Source organism: Lynx canadensis, chromosome A1 (assembly GCF_007474595.2).
Source record: "Lynx canadensis isolate LIC74 chromosome A1, mLynCan4.pri.v2, whole genome shotgun sequence".
Lineage (NCBI taxonomy): Eukaryota > Metazoa > Chordata > Mammalia > Carnivora > Felidae > Lynx > Lynx canadensis.
The window spans coordinates 129984641-130006848 of NC_044303.2; the positions used below are offsets into that span (position 1 = coordinate 129984641).

General features: G+C 40.4%; 1 long non-coding RNA gene across 3 annotated transcripts in view; it reads right to left on the reverse strand.

The window, feature by feature from the left end:
* LOC116738078 overlaps window positions 1-19460 on the reverse strand; it is a 44623-nt gene extending 25163 nt beyond the window's left edge. For 2 of the 3 annotated variants that reach the window (XR_004343650.1, XR_004343653.1), the window contains exon 1: window positions 18525-18791. This is a non-coding gene — a long non-coding RNA (uncharacterized LOC116738078). Of the gene's footprint in view, window positions 1-18524; window positions 18792-19178 lie in introns of those variants that run through there. The other variant, XR_004343654.1, reaches the window with a different exon arrangement.
* Between the last annotated feature and the right edge of the window lie 2748 nt (window positions 19461-22208).

A 22208-nucleotide genomic window follows, 5' to 3' on the forward strand; every position in this document is an offset into this window, starting at 1 on the left:
AGAAGGGGTGGTTTTTACCAGTGTACCCCAAAATGCTCTTAAGGACCAAGAGCAGCCCTCACTTGCTTGTCTGGATCTGTGCTGATTTGCTGCCACTTGGACATTTTGGGGTACTGTCTTCACTGCTTCTCCTAGTACTACAACCTGAACTTGGAGTTTGAAGTAGGGTTATGCTGATAATAACTTATATCTTGCCCATCTGTTTTCTTCACCCTGTCCCCAAACCCTGCTTTGACCAATCCTGCTCAAATCCCCAATCTCTTGGCCTTGTTCTAGGATTCTTTACTAGAACAGCTGTCTGCCCCCCAATTTTTCTGATCTTGACCATTTCATTGTTCCCTGGGCCCCAGCTTAGAAACTCCAACAATTCTCTTGGACCTTCTTTTGAGTGTTTAAATAGCTTCTTTGCCACTAACCCCATTAGGAGTCATCTAACCTGAATTTAACTTGATTTTCAATCTCTCTTCATATCTGACTTTTTTTTCTTGAGTAGCTTCCATTTAGAAATGCATTGGAGGGCCCCTGGGTGACTCAGTCTGTTAAGAGTCCGACTTAGGCTCAGGTCATGATCTCGTGGTCCATCAGTTAGAGCCCTGCCTCGGGCTCTGTGCTGACAGTCTTGAGCCTGCTTCGGATTCTGTGTCTTCCTCCCTTTTTGTCCCTCCCCCACTCACGCTCTGTCTGTCTGTCTGTCTGTCTCTCTGTCTCTCAAAAATAAATAAACATTAAACAAATTTAGAAATATGGGGCGCCTGGGTGGCTCAGTCGGTTAAGCCTCCAACTTCAGCTCAGGTCATGATCTCGTGGTTTGTGGGTTCAAGCCTCGTGTCAGGCTCTGTGCTGACAGCTCAGAGCCTGGAGCCTGCTTGGGATTCTGCGTCTCCCTCTCTCTCTGCCCCTCCCCCCTCATGCTTTGTCTCTCTCTCTCTCCTTCAAAAATAAATAAACGTCAAAACAAATTTTTAAAAAATTTAGAAATACACTGGAATGTTTTCTTATTTTCCTTGCCTTAATGGCCATGACATATGATGTCACTAGGTCACCCCAGCCATTTCTAAAACAGTCCCATCTACCCCCAACACTGACTCAACAACCTGAGTTTTTAATAAGCCCTCTTTTTTTGAACCACATGTTATAATTTTAAAGCATGTATCGAAAATTGAGTAAATAAATATGTTTGTGTATATCCCTTAAAATCTTTGTACAGTGAAAATTTTTTAAACAGTAAATACTGCATACACGGCTCTCTACAAATTTCTAAGGGTTTCTGAAGTGAACTGAGGTTCTGTTTGTTTTCTATAGTGGTACTGTCTGGCACAGTTCCACCAGACTCTCCCTAAAACGAAGGGGTGGGCCAGGAACCGATCACCTCTCTCTGTGATTCACCTGCAGAACTTGCCTCATCCCTTCTGGAAGCTCAGACATGAACTAACGAACTGGGGCCCCATTCACCTTTGGTTTAGCAGACTCCTATTCAATTATCTTTCCCTCCCACTCAGGAGCAAGATTTGGTTACTCATTAATTTTAAGGGGATTTCCTAAGAGACACCAGGAAAGATTTCCTGGTTATGTGGGCTGACAGCTATGGAAGCACTAACAAGGGAAGTCATAGAATCTCTTCCTGGGAATCTTTATGAAAAGCAAAATTAAATGGGTCTCATTGAGAAGCAGTTTAAGAAGGAGGTAAGAGACTTGAAGCAGGTGAAGTGTCATCTGATTCTATGATTTTATAGTAACAGATGGGCTGCTAATTTAAAATAAGAAGCTGCAATCAACAAGACTTAGTGATTCCCACATTCCATGGATGTTTTAACCACAGATTTATGCTAACTGTATTCTCACCTTTTTTGAGCTTAATTTCGAGCTTCAATTTCTTCCTGAGTTGCAGTGCAGTATTCACAATTACAAATAGTAAGCTGAACTTGTGATTTAATATCTGATAGTAACGTATCTTCCTCTCCCATACAGTCCCAATCTCTAGTAGTGCAACAATATTTGATGTGGGTAGAAGGTAGGATGTGGCTTTTTATTTCTCAAGTTCATTTCTGCTCAATCTCTATCCCACTTGTATAGGAGAGGGTGAGGAGGAACACAGCTTGCCCACATCTCTTAAGAAATCAAAACAATTGACTTTGTCACAAGCATACTTTCCATACGTGTCTGTATAATTTACTATAGTAATCACATGTTTGAACCAAATTGTTGCCATCATGTGAATGTAGGTGAACATAGCAACAATCCTTATATTTGCTGTGAAGTCAAATATTTTTTTTATTCTTATGTTTTGCAGGTTTGCTTATAGTAACCCCATCACCACCATGTATAAATGCCCATGTAGTGCCATTTTTCTGTGCCTTTCTTTTAGGAAATTTGTTATTACAGCACAGATGATTTTAAACTATTCAAGGGAAAAAATTTTTTTAATAGTTGATTTTCAAAAGCCAGGTAACTGCTGAGGACAAGAATCAAGTGCTGGAGACCACAGTCCTCTGAGCCACTCCATCTGTAAGGTCTTTAACCAAAACTCCTTCCAGCATCCCAGCAATGATGTGTGGTTATTTATTGCACACTAATTTCTAAATCTTAAAATTTATAGTATTAGAGTGATATTCAATTATTGAGCACCTAGTATGTGCTAAACACGAAGTGCTTTGCATATATCTTCTCACTACATTTCATTCAACCCCCTGAGAGAATACTAATATCAGCTCTATGTTACAATGAGGAAAGAAAAACAGAGAGATTGAGTAACCTGCTCAAAGTCATGTGCAAGGGAGTAGTGGAGCCAGAGTTTGCACTACACAACATCCAAGTAAGCTTTTATTATTTGAGGGGGGCTTTTGTGTACACAAAAGCATATTTATAATTGTATTTTGAGTAATATTCAATTTATTAGAATAGGACTTTTAAATCTGTTTTTCTTTATACATTTTTATATCATCTCAGAACAATCACTTGTACTTTGATTAATCCTCAAATATCTCTTACATTTGACAGCTCACCCTCTTGTAAATATTTACCTATTTGTACATTTAATCAATCAGATTCTCTCAGACATCCTAAATTACAATAATAAATGCTTACATCGCCTGACCAGTCAGTATAAATAAAATCTTTATTATAAGCAATTTTATATACCTAATAAACCAGACCTTTAAATTTAGAAGATCAAATCCTCTTAAGCCTAAAATACGAACAATATACGAAGTATATTGTATATTGAGTGCAAGTCTAGTTACTAAACTTGTTCTTTTTTTTTTAAGTTTATTTATTTGGGGGGTGGGGAGGGACAGAGAGAAAGAGGGAGAGAGAGAGAGAGAGAGAGAGAGAGAGAGAGGGAAAGAGTCCCAAGCAGGCTCTGTGCTGTCAGCACTGAGCCCAACATGGGGCTCAAACTCAGGAACCATGAGATCATGACCTGAACCAAAATCAAGTTGGATATTTGACCAGCTGAGCCACCCAGGTGCCCCACTAAACTTGTTCTTGAATTTAAATAATCAAGTATAGGTTTATGGTTTATCATTGTATTATTTCTGTATCTTCCTGGGTTTAAAAGTTAATAATTTTTTACCCAAGCAAAGAGGACAGAGTTACCTCTTTAAGACGATTTATAATAGGAGCACAGATCCACTTCCAAAACTAAGCCAGTGAATGTTGAGGTGAGCCTCAGTTTATGGTCAGATTTTACCTTCACATCCTGTTGGCTTCCTAAACTTATCCAACCAGCTTAAATTATCAGATAAGTTTGAATTCCTTATGATCTTATGACTTCCAAAAAATCCCCCATTGTTTCAAATATTGGGGACTTTTCAGACCCTCAGGTTTTAATTCCCTTTTAATTTTTTTTTTCAACGTTTATTTATTTTTGGGACAGAGAGACAGAGCATGAACGGGGGAGGGGCAGAGAGAGAGGGAGACACAGAATCGGAAACAGGCTCCAGGCTCTGAGCCATCAGCCCAGAGCCTGACGCGGGGCTCGAACTCACGGACCGCGAGATCGTGACCTGGCTGAAGTCGGACGTCTAACCGACTGCGCCACCCAGGCGCCCCTTAATTCCCTTTTAAATAACTGCAGACTGTTTCATTAACGACATTTTGAACGTGTTACCCAGACTTCAGTTTCTGCCCCCTTTCCTTTTTATCTTCCTCATCAAGCACCATTTTATGGTCATAAACCACCCTGAAAACCTTCCTGTACTTTCTGTCGCATCTCTACCTCTGGGAATGAGTTTCTAACCATACTATTCCCAACAGCAAAGTGTGTCATTTGAACATTTCTTTTGCATGATAGAGAAAGGGTTGGGCTGTGCCTCCAGGAAGTGCCTCCAGGAATTGCCCTTTTCAGAGTTCCACATGGGCCCAGCATGTTTTTCCCATCATAATGTGGTCTTCGCATAAAAATGCCAAGAAACATTCAAAAAGGCCATGAATGTGACCCAAAGTCCCTGGTCCCAGTCTGTGATTGCTTGATAAGATCAGACCAATTTACAAAAAGCACATGACACCTCACCGTAATTGCTCAAGCGCTAGCCTTGACCACTTTGTCTTCCACCATGCTACCACCTCAGTGATAGTGACCTCTGGAGACTGGACACTCTCCTGGGCACTGAGGGGTCCTCCCTACCAGTGCTCTGACCCCAGGAAAAGAGGACACCAATTTCCTCCTTACCTAATTCCCTAAGTTTAGGAAGAATGAAAGGGAAAAGCAGCCTAGTAAATTCTTTTACCACTTCTTCGAAGTGGCAAATAGAGACTACGGGGATGCAATCCCGAGTATGCCACCCATTTCCTGTGTGGGGGCCACCTGACTTCTACATCCAAGAATGATCCAAATATTTCCACAGTCCCAGGGCAAAAAGTCAAGTTCAAAAGAGAGAACAGGAGATTTTCTTGTGCCCCAACCCAAGGCTCACCTTCCAAGCCCTCATATACTGACATGAGGCTATGTTCCCTAGATGATCCCTTCTCTTCAGGGAGGTACTGTTCTTATGCCACAGCCTCCAAAAGACATCAGAACTCTCATTGTCCACCATTGTCACATTTCCCACCATCCATATACTCGTGTCCTAACACCACAGCCTCAGTGCTGCCTTCACCAACCTGTGCCAGCCGAGGCTGCCCTAGGTCTCTCCCCCAGCAAGAAGTGCACATGTCAGCCCTCAGTATATTCCCTGTAATTTTGGAAGGTTCTTACTGCCGGCATCCCGAGGGGAAATTCTTCAGTAAGAAAACATATACGCATGTACACACTATCTCTACAAGAATAAGAAAAAATAAATGAGCACAGAGCTTCTAAATTCAGATTGAAGAAAATGAAATTTTCAAAAGAAGTGTTTGCTATCATGTGAGTCCCTGGGGGACTTGTTAAAACACGGATTTTTGGACCCGATGCCAGACCCAGTTGTATGAGGATCTCTGGTGACAAGGCCCAGGGAGTGTGTATGTTAAACCAACCCTTCCAGTGATTCTTCTAAGGTTTGAGAACTAATCCTCGGAGGGCATCCCGCCCCTAACATTTGTGGTGCCCACAGCAAGGGTACAAATGGAAGTCCTGGGCCCACCCCTCTTCTGCTTCTACTCAGCTCCATCCCTAAGCACAAGGTCTCACAAGTGGTCACTCATTTAAGCTCTGTCCACGCACCTCTGTGCCTCAGAGTATTCTCAAGAAATCAGACTCAGTGAAGAGGCTTGCAAAGGGATGTGGATGTTTGAGCAGGGAATTAAGGGGTCCTTGATGCCCACAGTGCAGTCAGGAAGTGGGAAAACAGGCTCCAACTTGGCATGTCCCCTTGGCCTTGGGGATTTCTCACCTTGCAGAGAGTAGCTAACCTAAAGAGGCCAGAATGGAGGGCTAAATCTCATTTCTAAGGGAAATATCATTGGTGGAGAACTAAGTTTCCTAATTTATTTACTAAATAGCGCTGCTTTGTTAGATGTATCTCTGCCCAAATGACTTCTCTGCTTGAAGTCTCTTCCCCAAGAACATTGGAAAAGAACTAATTTGCTTTGCAATGTCATTTTCCCCAAAATGAAGGAACTCTCTGTTCCACAGGTAAGGTTAAGTCTCAACCTTTAGTAAGTAAAAAATGCTTACAACTATAAAATGGCAGGTTTTTACAGCTGCCACACCCATTAAGTTTTCTCCCAAAACGAACATTGTGAGTACCCCATTACACCACAGCACTCTGCTATTTAAACTTAAAACCTTCTAGAGTCAAGGTAGATTGGGGGGGGGGGGGTGGATAATGCAAGATGGACATTATCTATCTTTGATGACATGAAGAGGTAATTACTGTCGATACCCAAGAACTCACCGTGGGTTCTATACCAAAGGACATCTTCAAGGCAGAAAGACTTGGATTATGAAACCATTTGCAACTCACCATCAATACTCACAAACTTTTTCCCATAAGTAAGATAAACATTTCCAGAGCAAAGGGCCTAGTTCACTGCCTCCTTGACAGGACCACTGCCTAGAACCCTGGGCATTTCCTCTTAGTGAAAGACGCTTTGATGGCCACACATGGAGTTGTCTGCCTAGACCCCCTTCTCTGGGGATTGATCCCTTGCCATGGATTATTTCACAGAGGCTAAGTTTGTGTTATGTAACTATGCAACCCTGGCGACAGTTTCTTGGATGGGGGGCACCTGACTCCAACTGGGTCAGCTTGATTCCCTTAGAATTAGAAGAGAGAATGTTTCTCTATGTAGCTGAACCTGAAATATGCAAATTTGGGAGCAGTGAGCCAGCCATGAATTGTTCTATGTGAGTTGGAAGCCAAGGAAGCCCATCTGCCCAGAGACAAATGAAACAGATGTTCAGAGAAGAGAAGGAAATACTTTCTCTGTTCCTGTATCAGCTGCATTCCTGGCTTTGGGTTCTATGGGTCAGCCCTGGAACCTTGCAGTAAATGCTTTTGGGGGGTTTAGGTTAACGTCGTAAGTTACTGGCAACTCTTCTACCTAGAAGTGCACCACTAGTGATCTACTTACTTGCTTTGACCCTAATTTTTCCCTGAGACCCTCATCCAAACAGCCAGGAAGTAGAGTGCATTGTAACTCTTAGTACCTATTCAGCTCATCCTCTTCTATTATCACTGCCACAAGATGAAGTCATATAGAATGGAGTTCACCTCCCAGCCCTGCTGACTAATAACTGTGTGACCCTGAGCAAGCTACTGAACCATCCTAAAATGGGGAGAATCATAGTATTTGCCTCATGAGATCATTGTAAGGATTGAATAATAGTGCATATAACAAAATGTATGGACCATAGTCTATTATGTCTATTATTGACATTATTATGTCAATAAATGCCTATTACCATTGTTATACCACTAATGTTGTATTTATATTACACTATTTTTAAAGAAAGGTTAAGTTACTCAGAGATCCCTGCCTAATTGCTAATACACCCGACCATATCTTTCTAGGAATCTGTTTATTTTAATGACTATAGTACGTACAGAAGGGACATTTGCTTTATTAGACTATATCTAAAGTTGTTTAATTTAATTAAGCTATTTAAAAAGAAGGAAAATATTATCAAGTACACTGATAAGCTTTTTACACATATTTTCCTGTAAATTCTTTTTACTATTTTATTATTTATTTTTGAGAGTGAGAGAGACAGAACACGAGTGGAGAATGGGCAGAGAGAGAGGGAGACACAGAATCCAGAGCAGGCTCCAGGCTCTGAGCTGTCAGCACAGAGTATGACCCGGAGCTCCAACTCACCAACTGGGAGATCATGACCTGAGCTTAAGTCAGACGCTTAACCGACTGAGCCACCCAGGTGCCCCTACATGTATTTTCTTAATTTACAAAAGCTGATACTATAATTTAAAGATGGGCAAAATAGAGGCTCATGAACATTAACTTACCGAGACAGAAAAAAAGAGACAGATCTGTAGTTCAAATTCAAGTTTGTATGACTCCAAAGTCTATGTCCTTTTTTTTTTTTTTTTAGTGTTTCATTCTTTGTTTTCTTTAAGATAATAGAAAATAGGGACCCTTGGGTGGTTCAGTCGGTTAAGCATCTGACTTTGGCTCAGGTCATGATCTCGTGGTTCATGGGTTGGAGCTCCACATCGGGCTCGGTGCTGACAGTTTAGAGCCTGGAGCCTGCTTTGGATTCTGTGAATCCCTCTCTTTCTGCCCCTCCCCCACTCACACTCTGTCTCTTTCTCTCAAAAATAAATGAAAACATTAAAAGAAATTTTAATAAAAAAGTAATAGAAAATAAATATTTTACTAACTTGAACATTGAAAACAGCTGCAATAATGAGTAGACATGGATTTTTCCATAAAATGAGATTCAGTTTATTTAGCAAAGGAATCTTGGAGGAATATCTAGTCCAGTTGTTCCAAGGAGTATGTGTATTGAAGGACTGTCATATCCTATCTTCTTTGTAAAACATACTAACCCCTATTATTATATTCCATACTTAGCTCCCTTGTGAATCTCATGATGTATTTTAAATTCTTTTTATTTCATAATATGTTTCTACTTCTCACTTCCGTTTCATTTCTATAATGCATTATTTTTATTTTTATAGTCAATTATAATTAACATACAGTATTATATTAGTTTCCAGTGTACAATATAATGATTCAACAATTCTATACATTTCTTTCAATTTTTTTTAACATTTATTTATTATTGAGAGACAGAGAGATAGAGCATGAGCAGGGGAGGGGAAGAGAGAGAGGGAGACACAGAATCCACAAGCTGTCAGCACAGAGCACGACGTGGGGCTCGAACTCACAAACTGCGAGATCATGACCTGAGCCGAAGACGGACACTGAACCGACTGAGCCACCCAGGCGCCCCTACATTTCTCAGTGCTCATCATGATAGTGTGCTCTTAATCCTCTTTATCTATTTCACCCATCCCCTCCACCCACCTCCCCTCTGGTGACCATCAGTTCTCTATATTAAAGAGTCCAGGGTTTTTGTTTGTTTCTTTTTTTCTTTGTTCATTTGTTTCCTAAATTCCACATATGAGTGAAATAATTTGATATTTTCCTTTTTCTGTCTGATTTATTTCACTTAGCATTATACCTTCCAGGTCCTTCCGTGTCGTCCCAAATGGCAAGATATCGTTCCATTTCATAGTTGAGTAATATTCTTTTGGGTGTGTGTGTGTGTGTGTGTGTGTACATACTACATCTTCTTTATCCATTTCATGTATGGATGGACACTTGGGTTGCTTGTACATCTTGTCTATTGTAAAAAATGCTGCTATTAATTAACATAGGGGTGCATATATCTTTTTGAATTAGTGTTTTCATTTTGGGGGTTAAATATCAAGTAGTGGAATATGGTATTTCTATTTTTTTAAGCTTATTTCTTTATTTTGAGGGTGGGGTGGGGCAGAGAGAGACAGAATCCCAAGTGGGCTCTGTGCTATCAGCACAGAGCCCGTCATGGGGCTTGATCCCACGAACCGTGAGATCATGACCTGAGCTGAGATCAAGAGTCAGACACTTAACCAACTAAGCCACCCAGGAACCCCTGGTATTTCTATTTTTAATTGTTTGAGGAACCTCCAAACTGTTTTCTACAATGGCTACACCAGTTTGTATTCCCACCAACAGTGTACGAGTATTCCTTATTTTCTATGTCCTTGCCAAAATGTGTTACTTCTTGTGGTTTTTACTTTAGCCTTTCTGACAGGTGTAAAGTGATAACTCATTGTGGTTTTAATTTGCATTTCCCTGATGACTAGTGATGTTGAGCATCTTTTCATGTGTCGGCCATCTGTATATCTTCTTTGGAAAACTGTTTAGGTCCTCTGTCCATTTTTAATTGGATTATTTGGGGGTGGATTGAGTTCTTTGTGTATTTTGGATATTAACCCCTTATTGACTATTTCGCTTGCAAATATCTTCTCCCATTCAGTAGATTGCTTTTTGATGGTTTCCCTCACTGTGCAAAAGCTTTTTTATTTTGGTATAGCCCCAATAGTTTAATTTTGCTTTTGTTGCCCTTACCAGGGGAGCCCATACTCTTCCTAGTATACTATTTAGTCTCCTGATTCCTGGGTATATTATTTTTATATTGGAGAGAGTGCTAGAAAGATTCATAACAATAACTGTGGATTACAATCTTATAAACTTATCATGTCAACCTAGTGTAATAGTTACCCAGAATCTTTTTTTTTGAGGAGTTAATCATCTGAGCATGTTGACATCCGTGAAATTCTGCTATCCCTATTCCAAACCATGAACATCACCTCGTACATTAAGCCAAAATGACAGTACTAACCCTTTAGTTGGCATGCTGGGTAGCTTAAATATAAGCACAAATTTGAATTGCTGATGTAACAGATAAGAGTCTGTCAATACACCAAATGTTATATAGATATAGATATACAGATGGGATATAGATACAGATTCACAAGATATTTAGCTTGATAAGGCTTTTGTAGTAGGTAACTAACATGAATTTGGAATTCATACAATGTTTCTTCTTGGCAAGAAAATTTAGAATACTGTAATCTTTTTTCAGAGGTCTCTTTCTTTTGATTGAAACCACAAATGCAGACACATTTACAACAATTCTCTTTAGTACTTGAGTGTGCATATTACCTTCAGATAAAGTCAAGAAAAAAAATCCAAAGGACTTTTGATGCAGGAAAAAATTAAAAAGAAGAGAACAAAGAAGTATTTCTTTGCTTTTATCATTTCAAAGTTTTTTGATGTTCTGAGAGTTATAAAAATGAGTTGTACTGTAGGAAAAACACTCTTAAATACAAATTCAGGTGACGTTAGAAATAAAATATTGAAGAACATGTGCACGAGGTTTAAAGATAACCATCGTGCTTGACAACAAAGTCTAATCTGCTTCAATCAAAGGAGAAATATAGTTCATCTCATTCTTTAACTAGTAGGGAAGTCACTTGGCCTAATGTGGAATGTATTTTCTCCTACACAGTGTCTTATATTGTGTGCTGAGAAAGCCTGGGCAACACAGGCCACCCTTTGAGCCTTCTCTAAACCAAGAAGTTTGAGAATGCAATTTTGCTGTAGGATTGAAATAAAGACTCAGGGATACTTTAAAATAAGAAAATATCTTCTGTTGAGCGCGTTGATTACACTGCTGCTGGTATTTTGTAATCCTATTTCCCCCATCCATATGCTTCTTCAATGTACATTTCCTGCTCAAATTGAGGGTCAAGAAAGAATCATACTTCTGGTTCCTGCTGATAATGTGAACCCAAAATAACAGCCAAAAAAAAAAAGGGCGAACATCTGTGAAGGCTTAGTCAGAGCATTTTCTCACTAGTAATACTTGCTAGAGTGCTATTGCTTTTACTATCAGAAAAAAATTTCCATGTTTCTCAGGGTCTTAACCAACAGCACCCTCTAATAGCCGAAGCAATCTTCTAGGGAAACCCTGTATATGGAAAAATAACTTTCTCCCCAAAACTGAAGTGGGAACTAATACACACAACCCAAGAATATGAGCATTCACTAGTATAGGCGTCAGTCAGTAAAAGTGGGATACAGAAATCAGATTTTCACATGCAAAGTAATGATTCAAGGCAAAGCCATAATTTTCATTGAATATAATCACACGTATTCATACAAACGGTGTTTTTCACGCGGTAAATGTCAATTCTTTTGCCAAGTGTTAATCAATCACAACTAGTTCTGAGTTCTTTCTTGCACTTCTAGCCAACATATTGATAGTGTTACAAACATTATGTTACTAGAGCATTGATTTCATCTTGGACCTGAAATTATACATTTGGATTTCATGATCTTGTGAATAATTAGGGTCACCAGAAGTCAAATGATGGGCACTCTTGGTTTTTGGACCTTTTTTTGGTTTTTAATGTCTATGTATTTATTTTGAAAGAGAGAAAGAGAGCAGAGGAAGGGCAGAGAGGAGGGGGGAGAGAGAATCCCAAGCAGGTTCTACACTGTGAGTGCAGAGCCCAACATGGGGCTCAATCTCACAAACCGGGAGAACATGATCTGAGTTGAAATCAAGAGTCAGATGCTTAACAGACTGAGCCACCTAGGTGCGCCCTTTGGCCTTGTTTTGATGCATTTGGTATGGCAAGCTTTCTCAGGGTCAGTTTCTTATCAAATCTCTGCCTTATGTCATAAAACCTGCAAAGAAATCTGCTTAGAATGTGGAGGTAAAACTTTTGACTTGATAGGATATTTCTCCAGCCCCATTCTGTGGCATGTGTATTTTCCTTGTTATATTGACCCGTTTTGAAAAACTCAGCCTGCATTTTGCAGATCGAACTTTTATGAGAAAGTACTCTTGCAGTTAAAAAGAAGTCAAAGAGGGAGGTGGCTGTTGCAAAAGGATGCTGTGTGTGGTAGGTTGAAAAAAGGCTCCCCAAAGGTCTGTCCACACCCTAATCTTCAGAACCTGTGAATGCTGCCTTAGGACGACATCGCCATGGATTGTATGGGTGGGCTCTAAATGCCAACGCATGATAAATACAGAGGGAAATTCGACATAGATACACAGAAGAAAAGGGTGTAAAGACGGAAGCAAAGATTGCAGTGATGAGACCCTAAGCAGAGGGAACTAAGGAATGCCAATAATCACCAGAAGCCAGAAGAGGCAAAGAAGTGCTCCTCCTTAAAGCCTCTGGAGGGAAGTGCTGGATTTTGGACTTTGGGCCTCTTGAACTATGAGAGGATACATTTCTGGTGTTTTAAGCCACCAAATTTGAGGTAATTTGGTGCAGCTGCTCTAGGAAACTAACATAAGTGCCTTTACCGAATTCTCCATGACCCTCAACCTTGTTGGTTTTGGAAAGTCTGTTTCATTACTTCAATCATAAATGCGCTAGTCCTAGATGACTGCCTCCTACTAATCAATTCATAAGAAACAGATTGAAAATCAGATTATGAATCTGTTCATTTACCAGAGAAAATATCCCTGTTCTAGTAGTTAGGATTAATGACATATTGAGAGCATTAAGAGGTGAATTTAGAAGCAACAAAATTCTTCTCATAACCAGACTCAGGCATAAGACTTTCTGGGACCTCACCAGCTCAGGCTGAGAAGAAGACAGAGGAGAATCAAAAATAATGGGAGAAGGTTAGGAGAATATTGATGCTGCTGCAGACTGATGCCAGCAAGGGCTGCTGGAAAATAAAGTGTGCAATATTCCAAGAAATGACAAAAGTCATGTTTAGGTCAGGCAGATATAGGTATTGGTGGGGAAAGGTCCAAATCCCATGAGGGTAGAAGAAGCCCAAATAAAGAGCAATGAATCTGAATAAGGTTCTCCAGAGAAACAGAACCATTAGGATGGAAAGAGAGAGAGATAGTTTAAGGAATTGGCTCACACAGTTGTGGAGGCTGGCAGGAGTGAAATCTGTAGAGCAGACCAGCAGCTAGAGACCCTGAGAAGAATCCATAAGGCAGTCTGGAGGCTGAATTCCTTCCTCCTGGGAGGACCTCAATCTTCTCTTTTAAGGCCTTCAACCAGTTGGACGAGGCCCACCCACATCATAGAGAATAATCTGCTTTATTCAAAGTGTACTGATTTAAATGTTAATCACACCTTAAACATACCATCACAGCAACATCTAGCCTGGTGTTTGATCAAACAGCTGGATACCATAGCCTGGCCAAGCTCACACATAAAATTAACCATCACACTGGCTATTCACGATAGTCTTCCGACCAAGAGAAAGACAACAAAAATTGCAGGAGCCAGCTCTCCAAAGAAGGAAGCAGAGAGTGAAATGAAGAACCTAGGAAAACCAAGCCTGGGCATTATTAAAGATTATAGAGAAAAATGAGGACTGCTTAGAATTGAACCCTGGGAATATCTTTAATATTTAAACTGGGGTCAGGTCTTAGATAAAAGAGTTTGTTACAAGCTTCACCTTAAAATGTATTTGCTACCTACTGACCCCTCTACATTTTCTATTAAGATGTCAGTGGCCAGTGACAAGTGTCACTTTTTCCTCTTGAGAGACTGGGAATACGGGACTTTTTGAGAATCGCTTATAGGAAATGAAAAGCAAAAAGCAGAAGTCTGAAAGGTTATCTTTAGGAGAGACTTTGAGAGACTCTGCGCACAAGTAGAGTTGTCTTGGGGCCCAGAAAACAAAGGACACAAACCCAGGGTCATGGAACAGATGCCGGCAACATCTGGGGGTAGAAACCTTAGCACAGACACTGTCACCAATAGAAATTTCAGATGCTTTCATATCTCATTACAGTTGTTACAGATATCTCAATGTATCATTATATTCATCACGACTTTGAAAATATGGTAGTTATTGGGCATGATCATTTAATTTAATGGGTTGATAAAGAAACTTATGTGCTATTTTATCTCAGTTTTCAAAAATACAATACTTTGTTTCCTCAATATATTTGATTTCCTTTGTAATCTTATTTATTTTGAGCATTAAAAACACTATCCTGAGAAGGGTCCATAGGCTTCGTTAGGCCGCCAGAAGGGTCTGGACACAAAAAAAGTTAAGCGCCCTTGGATTAAAGGAGCTAAAATTTTGTCCCATTTAATCTTCATTCATTTAGCAAATGTTGTGTAGAACTCACTTTGTTCCATGGGCAAACTCTTAACTCAGAAAGTGTTTTGGAGGGATTTGGAGGAACATGCTTAAAAAGGAAACATAGAACATAGTGAAGTATTAATTTAAACCACAACATAAATGCTACAAAAATAATGACACAAACGAAAGCCATGAATTTAGGGACAAATCCATTTGAAGGATTTCTTAACACTATGTAATTTGTTACTGCTAAGCTTTTGATTACTGTATAATCAGGCTGACAAATGACTAATGCTGGGCAGGTCCAAACAAGTGAATTCTAGTTTTGTCTGGGACTCTGTCTCCCCATCTTTGTGTAGAGTCTTACAGAATTTAATGGTCCTACCTCCTTTTTGGTTGTCTGTCCCTCTATGTGACTGACAAAAGCTTTATAATTTTTCTCATCTAGACTCTAGACACCGGGTGGGGTAATTACCCAGAAGCTTAGAGTACACTTACTTTGTCTATCATTCATTTTTAAATATTATATTCACAAGTGGAGAGAACACACAGATTTTATAAAATGTGTGACATTTTGATAATGAAGGTTCAAAAAAGAAAAAAAAGAAAAAAATGTAATTCTGCCAAAATTTCTGGAACTCAGTTTTAGGAGTTTACCATTGATTATTTAAAGGAAATAGAATCGGGGCACCTGGGTGGCTGAGTCAGTTAAGTATCCTACTTTTGATTTCTGCTCCTGTCATGATCTCAGGGTTTGTGAGTTTGAGGACCACGTTGAGCTCCACACTGAGCTCACACTATGAAGCCTGTTTGGGATTCTCTCTTTCCCTCTCTTGTTTCCAACACTTGTTTACATCAACACTTGAAATCAAAGCGGAAACCAAATGAATGACAAGACTGCAGATGAAGGTAGACCTTGATGGAAAGAACTGAGAGCATAAGTCATAGTCAGCAATGTGAAAAAGCCTGAAACCAGGGGAAGCCAGCGGGGGAAATGAGCAAGCCAATCCAACAGGCAGTGGAGGAGATTGGTTTATGCTTCCTCCTACCTCAGACCACACAAAGGCAGAAAGGAGCAGAGAACACTCATGTTGTTGAGATCATGTTTCCCTGGTTGTAATGCTGACTTCAGTGGTGCCATCTAACAAGTGGTGAATGTAGGGGGCTCAGTCGGTTAGGCATCCCACTCTTCATTTGGGCTCAGGTCATGATCTCACAGTTCGTGAGATCGAACCCCACATCGAGCTCTGTGCTGACGGCGTGAGCCTGCTTGGGATTCTCTCTCTCCCTCTCCTTCTCCTTCTCCCTTTGCCCCTCCCCTACTCTGTAGCCCAAAAGAAGTGGTGAATATAGACTATGATAAATAGTAAAATAGAATGTTTGGATTTGGCAGAATTGAAAAAGGGATCTAAGAATAGTCTTCATTCTTCCCAGTCTCCCCACCACCCTCAAGACACACATACAACATCCCTGCTGCTTAGAAGCCATTCGTGTAATAGTAACTACTGTGCATTGAATGTCTGTGTTCTGCCCAAATTCATATGTTGAAATCCTGACCTACAAGGTGATGGTACTAGGAGATGGTATTAGGAGAGGGGGTCTTTGGGAGGTTATTAGGTAGGTTACAAAGGCAGAGCCCTCATAAATGGAATCACTGTCCTTATGAGAGAGACCAGAGAAAGCTCCCATGCCCCTTCTGCCATGAGAGTTTACAGCAAAAAGACAGCCATCTAAGAAGTCAGCTCTTACCAGCTATTGACCGAATCTGCCAGCACCTTAATCTTGGACTCCCCAGCCTTCAGAACTGTGAGACAACAAATGTCTGTTGTTTATAAGCTACCCAGTCTCTGCCATTTTGTTATAGCAGCCCAGACGAGGATGGTAACGTTTTGCAGAGATAACTTCACTCTGACCGTGATTTCTATTCCTTCTAAAAACTAGATCAGGAACGTAATCTTCTATGCCTTCACATTCAGTAGTTTTAAGTTTTCTATTTTACCATAATAACAACATTTGTAATGGAAGTTTTTACACCTTTTAGAGAACACTGTCTTTTTTGCCAAAGTACACTAGACAAAAAGAGTAGGTAGTGTCAGAAGACATTTGAGTTTAAATATAAGCATTAAACTCCCGGATGCTGAAGTTAGCTATTAGCAAGTCTACTGTTGTCACTAAAGTCCTACAAGGAGGTAGGTGTTACAAAAGCCATCTGAATCCTCCTTTATGGCTAAACACTATAGTTAAAGCTGTAATCTGTAGTTGATCTTTTCTGAAAACTTCCTCAACATGTCAGCAAAGGAAATTAAAATCTTAATTAAACCCTTTTCATTAGATGTAGCAATGAAGACAGTGCTTTCACTATAGCCATGATGATACTGCGATAAAATGACTAGAGCATGAGAAATGCCACCTTGTCTTGGACCAAGATTCCAACTAGTCATTTCTTACAGTGCCATTGAGACTATCTTGTGATTTCTTATCAAACCCCAGGAACTATTGTTGGATCTTGAACAACCTTCATGTTTTATAATGAATATGTCATCCCTTAACTTATCTAAATCATCACTGCGCACATACCTATGATTTTGTCTACCCAGAAACTATTTTCCAGGAATTACTGTCACCCCTTTGTCCAATTTGTAAGGTTGCAAAAGGTTTTGCAATATTCCTGTAACATGACGTTGTTCCCAGGCATGATCAGTTGGTCTTGAGGGCACTTGGCCTTAAACAGGCCTATTGATTCCTTCCTCAGAAATTCTAAAACTGGAACTGAGAGGAGCAAACATAAGTGGCTACACTACATACGCTAACTTGGGAACTGTTCCTACTGACATGTAGACTGCAAACAAGAAAGCTGGTCTGCCCTGAGAAAGTAAAGGAGATGTGGGAAGAGGGGCAGAGATACAGGTCCCAAGGAGAAGAATTTCTGAGTTTCCTTTTGTGCTCCAGCTAGTGCTTGTGTTCTTGAGGATCAGGCACCTCTTGGATTCCATTAATTATTCCAATTATTTTCCAATAAATCTACTTTTTGTTTTTATTGTTAAGCTCATGTCATTGGGCATCTGTTTCTTGCACCAACAAATATGAGTCCTAACTAATATTTATTTAAGACACTTTTCTTTATTTAATATTTAACATATAAATTATTTATACTTTACCTTGTTCTACCTTTTGAAGGTACAAATTTCATCAGTCTTTAATTCATTTCATCTAAAGGATATGTCTTTCAAGTGTCGGGAAGCACCTTCTAGTTTGAGATTTGATGTTAAGTTTGTGTTCACCTTAAACATGCCCTTAATTATTTAAGAGCTTTGTTCATATCCTCTGTCTGTTGAGTTCAGTTGAGTTCACACATTTTTGGTTGTCTGCTTGGTGCCAGACAATGTACTTGGTGATATAGACTGAAATATGAAGGAAGAGATCTTATAATCTAGTAAAAGTGAAATATTTGTAAATGAACAATTGAGATGTAGTACCAAGAGGTACCAAAGAAGGGCAAGATATGAGCAAGGTATGAACAAGGGAATTACTAACACTCTCACTAGTAACAGACAATAGTTTTTCCCCCAGCAATCTTCCCCCAATTTTTCTAGAAACTTCTCTTTCACCTTCTTCATGCGTATAGTAGTAATTCCTTCACTCAAGGGAGTTGAATGTTCTCACACGCATTTATATTCCATTTCCACTCTGGCCGCAAAGTCTAGAATCCTAACACAGGTTGTGCCAGTTCGAGTGCCTTGTATGTGGCCCCGCAGCTGACCTCCAGTGAGCCTCACCTCCTGCTTTCCCACACTTGTGTCATCTCCTCCTACACTAAATAGGGCTTACCTGGGTAATAATTAGAATAGTAAAGAAAAACAGAGTATGACTTCCATATCTCGATCAGAGAAAGTATTTGAGCTTTATAATGTGTATAGCAATTATACTCTCCCGCAAATTAAAATAATTTTAAACATAAAATTTTTTTACAGAAAAAAAATATTACAGTTTCTGTCTTGCTCCTTTGGAGTACTCACTCTGGGGTAAGCCAGATGCGTTGCCGTGAGAACAATGAGGCAGCTCTGTGAAGATGTCCACGTGATGTGGAACTGAGGCCTCCTGCCAACAGCTGGCAGTAACTTAGCAGGCATGTAAATGAGTCCCCTTGGAAGTGATCCTTCAGCCTGGTCAAGTCTTCAGATGCCTGCAGCTGTAGCTGATATCTTGACTGCAGCTTCATCAGAGACTTCCCCAGCTCCAGCCTAAGATAGAACCACCTAGCTAAGCTGCTCCTAAGTTCTGGTTGCACAGAAACTGTGAGATAAAAAATGCTCGCTGTTGTTTAAAGTTGCTAAAGTTTGGAGTAATTTGTTATGCAGGAACAGATAATACCATACTACATCCTTTTGGACTCCATAATCGGTCCAGGGATGGGCAACTAACCCAAGTTAGGCCAATGACTAATTTCCTCCTAATGTTTTGATGAACTGTCACAGAAAACACGTAGACCATTTCTCTCTGGTGGCTGAACTAATAAGATGTATAATGTAAATGCTATCAGTGACCATGTTTCCACAAGGTGGAGAAAACCAGTCTTAAAAAGCATGAAGTTGACACAGAGAGAAACAGAATATCAGGAATAGAGCCATGGTCATGTTAAGGCCTTAGTTCCAACTATTCCTGACACTTACCTGGATCTTGCCCTTTCTTTGTCTTGTGTTTGTCTCTTCTCCAGAATCTTCCATCCTGATGTTATGGCCTTACAGCCTCTGCATATCTTGGTTATCTTTCATTTATTCTCTTGACCCGTTCTCTCGCTTCAGTTGCTGTGCATATGTCATCTCACCAATGAGACCACCTTGCCTAATATAGATTATCCAGTGCGTGATGACTTTTTAATTTATCATCCTGGCAAGGTGGAACATTTCCTAGAATTTACTTTCTTGTACGTTTCCAGGTACAGTGGGCCACAGGGAAGATTCTTGAGAGATCTGCAGGGTCTACAACTGCTCAATCTTCCCGTGGATCCTCCTTCAGTTCCTCCTACTTCCGGTGCCCGTGAGTGTGTTTAGCTCTGTGCTGATGAGCCCCAGCCTTTGCAAGATACCCTTATCACCAAGGTCAGAGGCAAGGTCAGAGACAGGTTTCTGTCTGTCCTTGTGGAGGTGCTTCTCAAGCTTATGGATTCCATGCTGCCCTTAATCATCTTTCTCACTTGACATCCATTTTCCCCTCCCAATGTATTAGCAGACACAGAGACAATAGCCTTACAGGGCTTGCAAAACTAGCTCCCACAGTTGGGAGAGACATAAACATTAAGTGGAGAAGAGGCTGAAAGAGGTCCTTAGCATCAGAGGGGGCCAAGGTGACTCTAAGAAGTAACAAGAAAAAACCTCACTCACCATCTACAAGGCAGAGGCCATAACCTTGGCAGAATCCAGCTATAGAGAACAGGACTAGACAGAGCCAAAGGTCTTCCACAGAAAATTCTATCTTTCTTCCTAGTGATCTCCAATCCAGTGAATTAGAAGAGAAAGGGGAGAAAGAGTAAAAGAACTGACTCTGAAGTTCCCTTGTCCCTGGGTCAAGCCTTGGCTGGCGGAAAAGTAAGGATGTGATTAGAGTTTTAAGTGGACTCAACCAAAAGTGTCCAGCAAGCTGTGGGATCTTTTTGACACGTTAGGAAGAACCTACCTACTAAGGGAGAGCTGATATAGCACAACTGAAGACAGAGAAGGGAGAAAAATAAAATCTTTAATGTTTGTACTCCATCACATTTATCCTATTCAATAAAATGGTGGTGTTCAGATGGACATATTTCTGGGTTTGAAGATCATCATATTCCCAACAAAGGAAAGAATACATTGTAATTGAGTATGAGAAGAGAAGAGGACTTAGGGCAGAACCCAGGCAGAACATTAAAGGGTCAAGAATTGGAAAGAAAAACCAGTAAAGAAGACAGAACACTCAGAAGAGGCAAGACAAGGGAGAACTTCAAGAAGGGATCAGTTCCATAGTAGTTTATGCTGACCTAATGCCACTTGACTGATTCCAAACCCTACCAGCTTGTAGACACAAATCTGATCACGTCAGTTTCCAAACTTCACAGGTTCTACACCTCATCTGTATAATTACTGGTTATCCTTCTCCCCTGAAGGCTTCTTTGCTATAAGCTCTTCAAGAGAATGTTGTTTCTGTACTATCTCTCAATTCCCCAATGCTCCAAAGTACAAAATCCTGAGTGAGCTCATAGGACTGCATTTCATTTGTAGTCATGTGTGTTGAAGCCACACTCTCTTCCCAACAAAGATGGGGAATATGATAGTAGTAGAGACTATTATACTTTGGTATCCTTTTGTTTGTTTGCTATCCTAGACCACTAAGAATAAAATAAAATATAAAACCTATAACCCAGTTTCTCTTGAAGCTAGGGATGGCAATATGATTAGATTCTAGCAATAAACTGTGAGCAGAAGTAGTGCGTGCAACCACAAGGATATTCTCTTTTACTTCTTTCCCTTCTTCCAGGAGGTTGGAATGCTGAAATCATGCTGAAGCAGCCCTCGTGGACCACAGGTGACCTTGGGAATGAGGACCCCCCATCCCCACCCTGGGATTGATGCTGAGGTGTACTTCCCAGCGGTTCCTTTAATAAAGGCTGCTGGGAATGATGTCAGTAGACAGCCCACTGCTCTCAAACCCCTCAGCTGACGAGAGCTACCTTGTTCAAGTTCACAACCATTCCAAGGTGGCCCACATCCAGTGACACATCACTGTGGGAATATAAAGACCTGGTCATTTTGACCTAATTCAAGATAAGTCTGGCCACAGCTATTATTGGGGCTGGATCACAGCTTGACCCCCTCTGCCCACTCCTGTTCCTCCCCATACCAACCAGACAGGCCTTTGTGTAGCTGCCCACTAAGGCTGCAGTACTCCTCGCCAGCCCCCCTCCCAGTCAGAGAACTGAGCTCCTTCATGTCCTTCTGATTTTTGTTCAAAACTCATGACCTCAATGAGCCTGGCCCTGCCTACCCTCCTAGACTATCTTGCCCACCAACATTCCTGATCCTTGTCATCCTGCTCTACTTGTTTCCTTTTTCCCTATGCTTACCATTCTCTAATATGCTATCTCAGTTATTTATGTATCTATTTATTATGTTTTTCTCTCTCTCTCCCTTAGTAGGATGTAAGATAACAATAGCACAAGGACAGGGATCTCAGTTTTGTGCACTGATATATCCCACACACCTACAAGGATGCCTGGCACATAGCAGACATTCAGTAAATATTTGTTGAATAAGTGAATAATTCTCAAAGAGAATTTTGCAGATATTCAATCTTCAGGACTCTCAATTCCAAAAACAGATTGGAAAGAGTTCTTGGGCAGCAGCTTCACTAGTTATTACATATTTATATCATCCAATAAGAAAAAAAATGGTTGTGCATTTTTAAAAATTTTACTGTTTATTTATTTTTGAGAGAGAGAGAGAGAAACAAAGCACGAGAAGTGGAGGGGCAGAGAGAGAGGGAGACACAGAATCTGAAGCAGATTCCAGGCTCTGAGCTGTCAGCACAGAGCTGGATATGAGGCACAAACCCATGAACGGTGAAATCACCTGAGCCAAAGTCAGAAGCTCAACCTACTAAGCCACCCAAGCTTTCCGGTTGTCATTTTTATGGAGTATAATCATTCCTTTTATAGTTTATATTCATTAATG